The following is a 14,885-nucleotide window of genomic DNA, read 5'->3' as shown; positions in this document are numbered from 1 at the left end:
GTGGAGGCCTCGTCAGCCTTTTGACAGCACCAACACTAAGTGACAGTCCCAGGGGAGCATTTTATGAGGCATGGAGTCATGATGTGTGGTCATGACGGGGCCAGGGCAGGAGCAGGCTGGACACCGAGGCGGTGGTTGAAAGGGTGGTGGTCCAGAGAGGACACCCAAGCTCAGGAAGAGGAGCGCAGCTGCTGGTGCCAGCCTGGACAGTGTGAGTTCTGACCACTTAGTGGGAACCTTGGGCTTCCTGCCTGTGGTGGAGGTTTCCGCCCCCTGCAGCCCCCCGCCCCTCTCAGCAGCTGCCCTTGTTTAACTCAAGAGCTCTGTTGGACGCTCTGGCCGAGTCCACGCTTCCCGGGCTCCCTGGGCTTCAGTCCCTGCCTCTCTGAGCTCCATCGTAGGGACATCCAGGGGTTTTATGTGAACTCTTTAAGGTCATGGCCCCAGTTTCTCATTTTGCAAGGAAGGATCAAGTCCTGGGGAAGCCGCGGGTGAGCTGGAGAGACAGTGGCATGTCCCCGCTGGGCCCAGAGCCTGACTTTTCAGACCTGCATGATGAATGCCGCGCTTCATGGATTCTGGCCCTGTCCCCTGACCAGTCAGATAACAAATGGGTGCTTCAACAACTCTGTGACGATAAGGGTCACTCCCCTCATTGTCCCTCAGCTTCTGCTTGGGGACAGTGGGATATTTTATCATGGAAGCTGTTTGTTTTATGAAGGAGGCATACTTCATCTTGACTATCAAGCTCCTTTTCCCTAAAAACACCCTTAATCGCTCTCTCCAAATAGTCTCTTTCTTAATTTTAATCCTGAGAAGTCAGATATCCAGGAATGAATGAATGTAAGGAAAGGGAATCCATCCCTTCACCACCACACTGTCTTTTTTCTTTCTTTTATAATCAGGGATTGAACCCAGGAGCGCTTAACCACTGAGCCACATCCGCAGCCCTTTTTAATTTTTACTTGGAGACAGGGTCTGCTGAGTTGCTCAGGGCCTCACTAAGTTGCTGAGGCTGGCTTTGAACTTGCGATCCTCCTGTCTCAGCCTCCCAAGCTGCTGGGACTACAGGTGTGTGCCAGGGTGCCCAGCATCACCACCGTCATCTTCTTCATCACCACCCTCAGCAGCCCACCACGACCTGTCCCTCACGTGCTCCGTCTCGGGTGGCTACCCTCTCTGCTCATTCTGTGGAGGGCACATACCCCTGGACCTCCGAGAGGTGAACTTTCTTGCCAAGCCACCGACTCCCCTCCTTACAGTGGTGATTTCTGGCTCCGTGTTCCCTGGCCTGGCTCCTCTCTGATGGGACTGGAGCCGGCATCCCAGGCCCAGCAGGGCTCCCAAGGCACGTGGCACAGGGGCCGGGTGGTGCAGCATTGTGTGGACCACACGCGGTCCTCAGCCAGCCTGGTGGCTCTGGTTGGGCCTGCTGCCTCTCTGTGAAATGGCAAGGAGAGGGAAGGCCCCCTCTGCGTGGCACAGGACAGGAAGCCATTTTTCCTCATTTAAAAAGAATAACAGCATCAAAATCTGGCTTGATTGGAAGTTTGCAGCCAGTCGGTCACCAGTGTTTGTGTTTTGCTGGGAGGACATCTGCCCTTTGGCCAGGGTTGGCGGGGGTGGCGCTGCGCAGCAGTTTTTTCTGATGGAAACTTGTCAAGGTGGACTCACGTTTCTCCTTCCTTTTTTCATTTATTTCTTATCTTTTTGCCCGTTCCGCAGGTTGCTTACCTGGTTAGTGATAATTTCCCAGATGCATCCTCTAAAGATGTGCACTCTGGCCCCTTTCCCCCAAAGATCCAGGAGCTAGGCCCAGTGCCAAAGTCAATTTTAGGTTGGTTTTGGAGATGCAACACTCACACCAACTCCTTTATCTCCTTGGTTTTCCATTACGGGGCGTTCCCATGAAAGACCCTTTCCTCAAGCCTCACGTTCTGGGAGGATGTATCAACAGCTGCCCTGTTCAGGAAGGAGGTGAGACTCAGATATTTAGAGATCGTGATGGGGAGCGAGAGGCTGAGTGTCTGAGAGCTGGGAACTAGATAAACACAGGGAAGAGGTTTTCCAGGGCCGTTATTGATTGGATGCTGAGGAGTTATTAAGTTCCAAGAGTGGCTTATTACAGCACTTGGCCAAGATTAAAGAGGAGTTAAGCCGTGAATATCCATCGGGAGCGTTTCTGAGTTCAGGGCCTGGTGCTGAGGCCCTGCCCTCTGCAGCCTCCCCTCCCCTCTCCCCAGAGCCCACCTCCCCTTGCCTGCAGGTCTGGTGCGAGGTACTGTCGGGACATTTTCCAGACTGTTTTCTCTCTCTCAATCCAACATCCCTAGGAGCCCCATGGGGGATGTCTCCATCACATCACATTCTCCAAAGCTCAGGAAAAGGGCTCTCTGAGAGAAAAAGCAGCGTAATTATTTTGCAAGGTCGTGAAACGAGTGGACACAGTGGGCATCCTACTAGCTGACTGGCTCATAGCCAGATGCAGGTCTTCCTGCAGATCAGGGGTGTTAGGGAGGCGCAGACCTGTCCTGGGTGGGCTCCCCTATCCCAACACCGCTGTGCGAAAGCCACAGGTGTCCTACCAGGAGGCATGGGGTGGGGAAGGGGTGCCACCTTTGTGTCCTGTAATGACTGCCCGGGGCTCTTTGCTCACCACTGCTGCTGGAGAGATCTGCCTTCAGTGCCTGGAGCAGAGGAAGTGCCCAGGAAATGGTTTTAACCACCTTTCTGTCACTGCGGGTTTGCAGTCCCTTGGGCCACGTGGGGACTAGGACTCATTGTTTGCACATTTTAGAAAGCCAGGCTGGAGCCTGGATTCTATGTGACATCCCTTGCCCCACGCCCCATGAGGTCCAGGGAAGCACTCCGTCATCAAAGCGAAGGTCTTTCAGCGAAAAGGATGGGTATCCGCCCTTAGAGAAAACCCATGAAGCCAGTGGTATGGTTCTTCTTTAGGACAAAAAGAGCCAAATGCTGGAGGTTTCTTTTGGTTCAATGTCATATGAAGACCCTTATAAAAGATCAGGGAAGACGGGAACATGTCACCTTCAAGAAGAAAATTTCAAAGCCAGGTGAAGTGGCTTGAGTCTGAGGTTCAAGACCAGCCTGGGCAAGAGAGGGAGAGTGGAGCACTCGCCTCGCTTAGGTGAGGCCCCGGTTCCATCCCCAGCTCCACAGAGAAGAAAAACAAATAATATAAAGAAAAACAGAAAATTCTGGTTTTCAGAGAGGTTTGGGGGCTTTTCAATTTCTGAGCAGCCTGGGGCCCTGGGGTGGACGCGCCTGGCCTTACTTACCAGAAGGCACCTTGCCCTTTGTTCTCTCTGGTAATCTAGTTTTCCCCTTGGGCAGGGTGCGTGTGTGCACGTGTGTGTGCACGTGTGTGTGCACGTGTGTGTGTGTGTGAAAGAGGGCAGGAGAGAGAGCACAAGAGGTTGGTTTCAGCTCCGTACCCTTCCTGCACCCCAGGAAGGTCCTTGGACCTCGAAACCCACCGGGAAAACCCCATTTACAGCCTGACCTTTAGGAGTTTATTGGATGGGATGAAAGAATTGTCAGTTTCCAAACACAGGAAAGCCGCTGGGAGATCAGGTGCTTCCTGTGAACACCCCGTGTGGGACCGAGGCTCAGAGGAAGGCTGGCTGCCTTGTTGTTTTATTAATTTAGTCCTGACAGCTGCTGGTTCTGGGGCCTTCGAGGTTCTCAGCAGAAATTAAACGAGTCTGCAGGAACCCCTCTGTGAAGTACCCGTGATGCGCCGTGTCGGAAAGGGAGGTTAAGTGAAGGTAAGCATCTCCACAGGGCGGTTGCTCCAGTCCCCCAGCCCAGAGGTCCAGGCACACGAGACACCCACACCCGAATTCCCCGTCCAGCCCCACCACCTGCCCCCCGGATCGCCCCCTCGCTGAGCAGCCCCCGCTGCTCCTGCGGAGACCCTGAGGGCCTTGCCTCCCTGCCCTCCCTGGGCACAGCCCTGACCTCCCCATGCTCCTCCCTCCCTCCCACCGTCCCTCCACCTCCCCAAGGTCCTTGCTCCGTGGGTTCCTCTTGTGGCCTCCTGTGGAGTCCCTCCCCTCTGCCTCTGCTCCCCAATCTAGAGCCCCTGTCCTGCTTGTGTCCCCACCCCTTCCTGCTGCTCTCCACTGCATGACACCCTGGGCTCTCCAGAGTGCCCCCTGGGGCTGTTTGCAGGAGCTGCCTGCCCTCCAGGGCTGCCTTTAGCCCCACTTCTTTGGCCAACTATTGTCCCTCTCTGGGTCATTCTCAGAGGAGGCCTTCTGTGACTTGATGGACCAGGCAGGGTCTCAGGGCACCCTGGACTTCTCCGGCATGGTTGTTTCCCACGGGATTCCTTAATTATCGGCTCAGCATCTCCCGCAACAGCCCTGTGCCCCGAGAGGAGCCCTGCCCTCTCATGCCAGCTGCCTGGCCTGGCTCTCCACAGCAGTGGCACATGGAGGACCCAGTTGACAGGGGATGTGTGGACGACAGCTGGACCTGAAGAGGCAGTGGTGGCATATTGCCCCTCTGGGCTCAGTCGGTGCCGGCTGATTTGGTTCCTTTGCGATTCAGAAGGAGCTGCAGGTGCTGATGGGTAATCGATTGTGCTGGGCAACATTCCCAGCTGCGTGGCCTCAGCTTTGGCTGCCCCTGTCCTCATGGGCAAGTGCCCATCGGGCTGGGGGATCTTCTCAAGGCCTGGGAGAGGCGGCTTCTGGCCCGTCGGTTCTGCAGACTTCCACTTCTTCTCCTGTGTGACCTGGATGCTGTCCAGTGCCAGGCCACTGACCCAGCAGGTGTTAGGCCAGGGCCAGGGCTGCTTGGCTGGGGTCCCTCCTCGGATTGGTCCTGTGTCATTGCTTGGTCTTCTTGGGGTCTTTTAGCCATCAAATGCCTGCTTTCTGGGGTGCCATCTTTGGGGACATGGTGGAAACATTACTTTTGGTAACGATCCTACCTTGGCTTTGCTCGGGGGCCTTGGTGGGGTCTCCTATGCTCGGGTTTAATTAAGGCAAACAGGTGCGGAGGGCCCCCAGGCGCAGGGAGCTGTGGAGCAGATGGCGCCATAAGCATGTCGTGATCATCATAATAGTCCCGTTCCTGGTGACACCAGGCTGGTCCTTTCCATTGGCTTTAGACGATAGGACAAGGACAAGGTGGAGATTTCCTGGGACAGGCCAAGAGGGGGACATTTTTCTTTGGCTTCTCAGAGGCCTTGAGTCTGGAGGTTGAGTCTGGAGTCTGATGGTTGAAGGGGGCAGGGCTCTGGGGTGTGTTTCTCGTGAGCCAGAAAGGGCCGTCTGTCTTTCCAGGTAAATGTAAGCCCCCGCCTCCTCAGCCCAGCATTTCAGGCAGCACTTAATGACTCCAAAGGAGTGGGGGAGGGCTGCCTTGGGATCCTGTTTCCAGCTGCGCCAGCTCTGCCTGTGCAGACCGAGCACTGTTCATGTGCCAGGGACGGTGCCGAGCTCCCTAAAGAACTGAAACACGGGGCAGAGACAGACCTTACCTCCAGCAAGTTGCGCTCATTAGGAAGAGCCATCTATTTGCATAATTGGACATGTGCTCATTCAGCCCACAAGAATCAGGTACCTACTGTGTACCCAGGGGCACAACCAGGCAGCATTTACAGAACATAGATGTGGCATGTGGGCGGGGGGGAGGCAGTCACCCACTTTACAATTATGTGGACAGCTAGCGTCTACAAGCTTTAGGAGGTGCAAGAGCCTGTCGCAGGGTTTCCCGCTTAGACTGGAGCACCAGGGAGGCCCCCTGGAGGAGGTGAGGTTGGACTCAAATGAAGGACCTGGAGCTCAATAGCATGACTAAGACAAGGGCCTCCCGGGCTGGGGTGACAGTTGGTACCAGGAGCCGAGACCAAAGACTCACCATAGGGCGAAGGGGGTGGAGACGTGGGTGGGGCAGGCCAGGTGCAAGGCCTCATTGGCCAGGTGAGGCACTGGACTTCAGCAGTAGAGAGAAGCTGCTGCAGAGGGAGGGAGGGAGGGAGGGGCCACTTGAGGGTTGGGAAGGACTCCCAGGGCACTCCCACGACAGGGAGTCAGGGAGTGGATGCCAAGCCTAGGGCGTCTGTGGTGTGCACCACTGGGGAGCAGTAGTCGCTCCCGACAGAGGCAGCTTCTAATTGCAGTTGTTCAGCAACAAATAAACATGCAAATGTGCAGTTATTTCTCTGTTCAAAGAGCTGATAGCTCCCTCTTCTGCAGGTACACCGTCTTCAGGGGCCCTTGTCCCAGGGACTTGGCTCCTGTTTGGCCCCCCGGGTACCAAACCACACTCCTGGGCTATTCCTAGGGAAGTCCTGGGGGGAGACGGCCTGGCAGGGCTCGGGAGGCTCCCACCTGGAGGGCAGGCTGAGGAAGGGCGTGGTCGGAGCTGGCCTTCCCGGGACAGAAAAGCCAGAGCAGAGGGGGATGTCAGAGCACATCCTCTCAGGTCTGTTCCCTGCTGGAATCTTCTCCCTCCAGTTTAAGGAAAGGAGGACTCCGAGCCACAGACTCTGTGGCGGAGAAGCTCAGGCTGCTTTCCCTCTCTGGGCCGCGACTGTAAGCGCTCATGTCAGTGACGATGCTGGTGCCCGGCTCGGTTCTCAGACCTGCCCACTCGTGAACTCCTCGGCTTTCCTCATGGCCCCCCCGTGCCCGAACTTCCTGCTCCGTCTTCCACAGCTGAGGCACGTGAGGCTCTGAGAGGCACAGAACGTGTCCAAGGTCAGACAGGCTAGCCGAGGTCAAGCCTGGCTTAGAAACCGGCAGTGTGGGTGCTGGACATCCGGCCAGTGATGCGATTCAATTTGTGGCTTAGATGGCCACGTCCGCAGCAGGAGCAGTACGCAGGGAGGTGCTCTGCTCTGTACTGAACCACTCTGGACTGAGGCTTCCTCTCTGTGAGACTAGGACTGTAGCAGCTGGGCTTTTGGGGGCTGTCTTGAGCAGCTCATTTAACAGCCTCTGACAGTGAAGGATGCTGTCCCCTTTTACAGGTGGGGCAGCTGGGCCCCAAGACCCCACTCTTGCTAAAGGCAGAGCAAGCCTCCCATGCTGACAGGCCCAGTCTAGAGCCCCTGTTTATAACCCCAAGCCCACCCCCAGGCATTCCTGGTCCCGTTGGGCCTCTCTTATGTCCCTCTATTCAGCCTGCCCAGCTCCCTGGGCTGCAAATATGCTGTTTCTGCACAAATGACCCGAGATGCCACTCGGATTACTGATGGCCTCTCTCAGGAACCCTGAAGAAATCCTGGGCAGATTGGATAAAAAGCCCTTGTCAGACATCCTAATTTTAGTGTGCTCCCTCGTGATTACATCCAGGAAGTATTTATTTAACATTCCACTTGTTCTGCCATCCTCCCGACTTCATTTTGCAAAAGCCTCTGCAATAACCCGCGTCTCCTTCGCTGGCTCCCTGCGCCTCTCCTCCTTGGGAGACTGGTGTGCTGTGTTCAGCGTCTCCGGCCAGGGCGCGCGAGGTTCACCCCGCATCACTAACGCCCCGAGGCTGAGCGGCATCCCCGGCACGTGCAGAGACTCCTTGGCACCCTGTCTGCCCATCTCGCTGCCTCTGTGCGTGATGTCGTTGCCTGTGGGGGAATGGGCATCCTTTCCTGTAAGCTCCTCACAAAGGCAGGGGCAGCAAGTGGTCCTTCTCTCCCACTGGGCTGCAGCGTCCCTCCCCAGGGCCCGTGTTTGGAAATCGCCCCTTGCAGGGCCATGACGGCAGCTGGGTTGCTGCTCCTCCTTTGACTGGGTACCCTCTGGGTCCCATGCTGTCCCTGGCTGTGGACGGGGCCAGGGGACGGCCTGCCGTTCATGAGCCTCCCTCCCCTCACTTCACGTGAAGCTCTCGTGGTGCTGTGGGGGCAGCGGTTCTGCCGTGGCTCCTGCTTGTTTCTTGATTCAGTGAGTCGCTAACTCCATCAGACCCTGCTACAGACCCTATTAATTTTAATGGCTTCTGAGATGAATGGAGGGGGAAAACCGCTTTGGATTGTACAGATGTATGTAGAAGTCTGTTGTTTTATATATTTAGTTTTCTTTGAAAAAAAAAATACAGTCAAAGCACAAAAGAGGAATAGAAGCCTGAGTTGGCTGGGAGTTTTTTGGTTCGTTTTAAAAAAAAAATAAAAGCAAGTAGATCCCCGTAGCAGGAGGCCAGCCTTGTGCAGTGCTGTTCCGGTGGCATCGAGTCTGTCTGGTGTTGAGCAGCACTTGCTCCCTCCAGCTCCCAAACAAGCCTGTCCCTGAGTAGCTGCTGCTGCTGTCCTTCCCTGCCGCAGTCCCTGGACGTGGACCCGAGGCCGCCTTGCCCTCTACCTCCCAGGTCGCCTGCTCTGAAGGTCTCACATGATGGAGTCATGCAGGGCGTTGGGATTTTCACTGAGCACCGTGGTTCCGGGCTCGCCTGTGCCACAGGTGGCGTGTGCCAGTGCTTCCTTCCTTTTTACGGCTGGTTAATACTCCACGTGCAGCTGGACGGCGTTTCCTCTGTGCACTTGTCCCCTGGCTGGCATTTGGGGTGTGCCCCCCCTTTTGGTTTGATGAGATCCTTTGACTTGTCTTTGTAGCTGTTCTGATCTGCACTGCCCTCTGCACTGGCCATCTCTCTCTCTCTCTGAGAGTGTCCACCTTGGTTCCCTTGCCCCTGCTTGGAGCGCACAGTGGGAGGTTTCTGAGCTGCCCTGGTGTGAAGACTCTGCCTTGTGGGGTGACCCAGACTCAGATGACGTTCCGCCCAGATGGGCACTGCACAGGCTCGGGCCTGGATCCGTGGGTCCCAGCCTGGGCCGCACATTGCCCCTTAACAGCTGCAGAGACTGCTTTACCTCGCTCACTCTGGGCCTGGTTCTTGTGGGAGGCAGCCCCGGCTGGTCTGTGCATCGGGTGAATCGTGGTTATTGGATACAGGGATTGACAGAGGCTCCCAAAAGATACGAACAGGTGCGTAACCCTGCAGCCCGTGACTTAACCCTGACTTTATTTGGAAATAGGGACTTTACAGATGTGGTTGATTCAAGGATTTCGAGATGAGGTCATCGTGGATTCAGGGTGGACCCTAGATCCAAAGACCAGAGAAAATGACCCAGAGGCACAGAGAAGGGCCACCTGGAAAGGGCGGCGGGGGCTGTGCCTGCGAGGTAAGGAGCAAGGGCTGACGGCCATGGAATCTGCCACCTGGACTTCAGGCAGACTGCTGGCCTTAGTGAGGCCATGTCTGTGCTTTCAGGCAACGCCGCTGGTGTCACCTGTTGCAGAGCACGATCACAGGAGCTGCTAAAGCTCCCCACCGCCTGGTCCTCTTCTGCTGCTCTAACCGGTCATCTATGAGGATGAAGGGTCACTCTGGCTCATGGCCCTGGGGGCTGGAGTCCAGTAGCAAGGTGCTGGCAGGTCTCCTGCTGCGTTTAACTCAGGCCTGAGAGTGGGGCCAGTGGCTCGTGGGAAGAGAGAGGGCAGAGGGGTGGACCGCTTTATGATGACCCATTCACCGGGTGACTCTGTGTCCCACAAGAGCTCATGTCAGGAGAAAGGTGCTCATCCATCCATGAGGATTCACACCTGCTGCCCCATGACCCAGACGCCTCTGGCTGGCCCCCCTGCGGTACTGCCGTCTGGGGGAATTAAGGAGCCCACACGTGGCTTTTGAGGACATGCTCAAACCATGGGCTGAGTGGTTATAACACAGCCACTTTGGAGCCCACGGGCTCGGGCAGTGCAGGACCTGGGCGGAGGGCCCTCTGTTCTTTCTTCCCCTCTTGACACTTTGGACCCTTTACTACTATTGTTATCATCATCCTCAATTGACAGAGAAAGAAAGGGCAGGGCAGGGCAGCTGCACAGGGCTTGACCTGGGGCCGTGTCTTCTCGAAGGTGATGCCCTAGCCCCCATTCCACGGCCTGGCACTGAGCAGGTTCTCCATAATCTTGGTCATCTTGCACCTGGTACCCAACCCTCCTGGGCTGCCTGGCCACACTTCCCAGGGAAACCCTGCAAAGGAACCAAGTAGGAGCAAATCTGGGCCACAGGGCTTCGAAAAGGTGGTGACCTGCCTCGTAATGGTATTGCCACGCCGTAGGTACGAGACATCGTTCAAGTGACAGGGCAGCCCATGGCACAGGAGGCACTATCCATCACCCATGGATCCGATAAGGAACCTGGAATGCACAGAAGAGCTCTTCTACTCAACTATGCAAAGGCAGCCCAAATAACAATCAGGCAGAGTATCTCTTTTTTGTTAAGTGCTGGGAATGGAACGTGCTAGGCAGGTGCTCTCCCCCTGAGCCCTACCAGCCCCCAGGCAAAGGACTGAGTAGACTTTCTCCAAAGCAGATCTGCAAATGCCACAAGCCTAGGAAGACAGGCCCTGCCCCTGGCCACCAGGGGATGCCAGTCACAGCCACGGAGAAGCAGCAGTGCCCTCCGGAGCATGGATAGGATGGGAATGTCAGATACTCGCCAGTGACGAGGACAGGGACAACGTGGAGCCCTCACCTGGCCATGGAAATGTAAGGTGCTCAGCCCTTGGGCAGCATCTGGCAGCTCCTGGAATGGTGTCGCAGAGGGGACCACGTGTTCCAGGAATTCATTACCCAAGAGCAGTGGATGCCTAAATCCACACTCTGCTCCGTGAGCGCTCACGGCAGCACTGGTCACAGTTGCAGGAGGCAAAGGCCACCCCTGTGATTGTCAGCAGCTGAGTGGGTAACAAGAGGCTCTCCGGCCACACGACGGAGTGTGTTCACCTGTAAAGAGAAGAGAAGAAAGCACTCGCTCATGCTGCGACCTGGACGAGCCTTGGGAACACTCTGTAAGGGAAATTGAAAATTCACAGGATGTACAATTCCATTAGAGGCAGATGCAGAATAATCCAAGAGACTGTGTAGACAGGTGGTCGCTTCCGGCCGGTGGCAGGGTCGGGGCAGAGGGACAGGTTCCCTCGTGGGGGACAGTGTGGGGTGGTGGCCTGTGTCTGAGAGCACAGTGAAGATGGCTGAATGCACACTGAACCATGGGTCAGTGTCAGGAACCCATCTCACGAGGAGGCTGTTCCTCTGCGTGTCTCGGAAGGGCTGCATACCCAGCAGGGGGTCTCGGGGAAGGCCAAGGCTGTGGGTGTGGAGAGGGACACAGAGGAACCCACTGCCCACAGATGCTGCAGATGAGCTTCCCATTCTCCTGGCCCTGGACCCACCATGTGAAGCTGCTGGCCCTGTTCTTGGGCACATCATGTGGGCCCCGGGGTGACGGAGGAAGTGTGACGCGTGGCGACACCTCTGTTCTCTTGCAGTTGGTAGGACAGAGCGTCATCTGTGCTGTGACCAGCTGCCTGATCTCAGGGCCTTGGCTCTGCTCTTCTCAGGAGGCACCTTGAGTGAGTCATGTGACAACTCTGAGGCCAGTGTATCATCCAAGGTGGTTCTCTTTCTAGAAACCCAATGTCATGACCCTCACCTCCTGTAGGAACAAACTCAGAGAGCAGTTGTGTGGTTGGGGTTGTATGGTTTATGGATGGCACCGAGACCCTTTGGCTGCAGCTCCTGTCTCCCACCTGCCTGTCGGTGAGTGCATTAGTCGGCCTGACGATATTGTGATGACGCACTGGAGGCAGCTCACTGGGTAAAGAGAAAGGGCTTGTTCAGGTCTCTGTTTTGGAGTTTCAAGGACATGTGCTGGTGTTGGTTCAGTTCTTGGATGTGCCAGTGTAGGGGGAGCCCAAGCAAATGACCACATCTCTCGTCAGGGGGAGATGGGGGAGAGGCCCACCCAGGCTTTCATAGCAGCCCTGTCAGGAGAACTCCTGGGAGACCCCCAGACATCTTCCAAGATCCTGCCTCCTAGGACCGGGGGACTTCCTCTTGGACTCACCTCCCAACAGCACCACCTTGGGGACCAAGCCTTTAACCACACGGATGCTTGGAGGACAGTCCATACTCAAACCACTGCAAGATGGCTCTCTGCAGGAAGTGTCTGTCTAGGCCGGTTCTTCAGGGTGTCAACCTTTGGCAAAGTCCACAGGGAATTGGATTAAAAGTTTGTGCAAAGCCGCCTAGCCTCCATTTTATTTTAAGTAGCCTCTGAGGCTCCGAGATATTAAGTAATTTCCCAGATTCACACAGCCAGCTCTATCTGTCTCCCAGGTCAGCTCTCCTTCCACTCTCCTGCCTTGACCTTGACCTGGCTGAATCCCATTAACCCTGTCCATCCCAAACTCACCCTTGGGGCCCTTGGGCAGTAGGGCCTGAGTCTCCTGTGGCCCTTCCCTGACTGAAGGGAGACCAGGTTTTCTGAAACTGCGTCTGCATGCCCTCGACAGCAGTGCACCCTGTCAGGGGAGCCTGTGTGTCGCGAAAAAGCGCAGCAGGTGTTATCTGGGCTAAATTGACCTTGAAATTGATTTCTTTATTTTATGACTTACTGAGAGGAGATTAATACTTTTTTTTTTTTCCTGGAGTCTGAAACAATTTACATGGTAATAGAAGGCATAGTCAGTCAAATAAATTGCTGGAAGTGGTCGTGTTCCAGGGGAAAAAAGCCGGAGCTTACTCACATTGATTTCTTTGCCCTGGGGAGAGGCAGAGATTTTAACATCTGGGAATAGGGAGCTCCATTTAATCTCTCATTTTAAAAGCAGAGGGATGAAGAGCTTCATCTGACATTTACACAGAGTTTTCTGAGTTGGGGGGAAGAAGGGCAGCCTGAGATCCTGGCTCAGAGTGGCTCTGGGTGGTTGGGTTCTGGAATAAGCAGTTGGAGCCCCGTGACATGAAGATGGTCCTCTGAAAGTTGACCACCTTGGTGCTGGGCCCAGGCAGAGCAATGGGGTGGTGGCCGGCTGGACCACAAACTCTAGCCAGGCTGGATGGGGTGCCAAAGAACCCACTTCCAGATTCCTGGGGTCTGGGCTGTGTCACTCTGCCCCGGTAGGATGTGATGTTAGTTGGTGGGATGGGGAGCAACGGCTCAGCTGTTGGTGTGGATTCTGAAGCTGCCTAAATCATAGCAGTCAGGTGCAGGGATTGATTAGTACTGCCTGCCCTGGTAGCATGCAGGGAAAGTGGCCCATTTGCCCGTATTCACCTGCTAAAAATTGTTAAGATGCGGCCCCGAGTGCCGGCATTTAGGCCGCATCAACAGAATCTCACCCTCCTAAGCAATTCTGAATGACCTGGTGCATTAGATAAGCTAATATTTTTTTCCCCAGGAAATGTCAAATGAATCGCTACCCAAAGGGTTCTGGCTAGTATGGACGTGTGTTTTTCTCTTCAATTGTTTTCTTTAAAAACCCCAAAGATTTAAGGTAGAATGAAGGCATTTGGTCAATAACACCTAACCCAGAGGAGAGAACCTGGGAGTCAGCAGAGTAAAACGCATCTCTCTCCGACCTCTTCCTGCCTGGGCGGATAGCTCCTCCTTCCACAGTCAGCCGCGATGTCCTGTCTGTCTTGTCCTCGGGTCGGTTTCTGGTGATTTTAGCGACTAAGTTAGATGCCCGTGTTCTTCCAACAGTGAGCAGACGCCGTGTGCTGTGTGAAAGTGTGCCCGGCTCTCTCCCCCTCTTATCCCTGGAGGTCCGACTGGCCCTCTCTGATGATTGCCGTCTGGATTTGCTTGGCCTCTAAAAATGGACGCTTGTGTTGCTCCCAGTATTTCCTTGTCACAAAAACTGCTTCCATGAGAATCTTGGCAGAGGCCATTTTACACCATGCAGATGGGTATGCCGCAGTGTCCAGGCTGAACATCAGCTTTCAACATGGTGATGGGGTACGACTCCACCGTGTTCGAGACACACTTCCCTGCACACTCGTGACGTCTGCCCCGATTTTCATCTTTGTCGATCTCAGTGGAAACATTTGTGTCTCAAGTCGTCTTTCTCTTGTCCCGAGGGAAGTCGAGGACTTGATGTGCAATGGCACGTACGTGGCCTCTCCTTGGGAATTGTCTGAGCGTCTCCTTTGCTTGTTTTTAAACTTCATGGTGTGTTCCTCGTTGATGGGGGACACTCATTATAAAGGAAGGAACTGCCCCTTTGCTCTGTGCATTGTAATTCTGTATTTCACCTTGGCCCTTCTACTTGGTTTTCGTGCATGACGTCGTATGCGTGCAGCAGTTTGGATCTTTAGTTTCGTGGCCCTGTGGTTGGGGGTCCTAGTTAGAAGAGTCCCTGTCTCCTGTGAGATTCCAGAGTCCAGGGGATGTGCCTGAGCCTGTGTGTCCTCCAGCTGGTCCCTGGATTGAGGAGTGTTGCTGAGTCTTTCTCTTGGAGGACTCAGTGTCGGGGTCTCAGTGGACCTGTGCCTTGCCTGAGATCACCACATGACGTGGTCTGGCCCGGTGGCTGCTCGGCACCCTCTTTCTCTTGCAGCCCGACTTCCTGAGGACGAACATCACACCTGTGTCATCCCAACACTCCAGGACGCAGTGGGCCCAGGTGGTTTGGTAGACCTTCAGAGGGGCTGACCCCCTGCTGTCTGTCACAAGTTTGGTCCCTGCCCGTCTTACTGGCTCCATTCTGGGAGCCCACCTGGGCCCCTGGTCACACACATTGTGCCCATAGCTCAGGCGGCTCTGGCCAGCTACATCCTCCGCTGGGAGCTTCTCACACCCTGGTCCATGTGGATTTCGTGGGCTCCGTTGGGGGGAGCTCCTCACACCCTCCTCACCCCGCTCTCCCTCCATTGCTCAGAAAGCTTCAGCTGGCCCTAGTCTTGGCCTTCGGTTCATCTGAAAGACGAGCCCTTTCAAGGTTGTTTCATGCAAAGAACGTCATGTTCCCAGCAGCTCTCTCCTACCCAAGCCCTGGGTGGTGACGGTGCAGGCCCTCTGTGCTCTCTGCCTCGGTGGCCATTTAAACTGCCTCAGTCCTCACT

The sequence above is a fragment of the Marmota flaviventris genome, chromosome 19 (assembly GCF_047511675.1).
Source record: "Marmota flaviventris isolate mMarFla1 chromosome 19, mMarFla1.hap1, whole genome shotgun sequence".
NCBI lineage: Eukaryota > Metazoa > Chordata > Mammalia > Rodentia > Sciuridae > Marmota > Marmota flaviventris.
Note: the sequence above shows the minus strand (reverse complement) of the source record.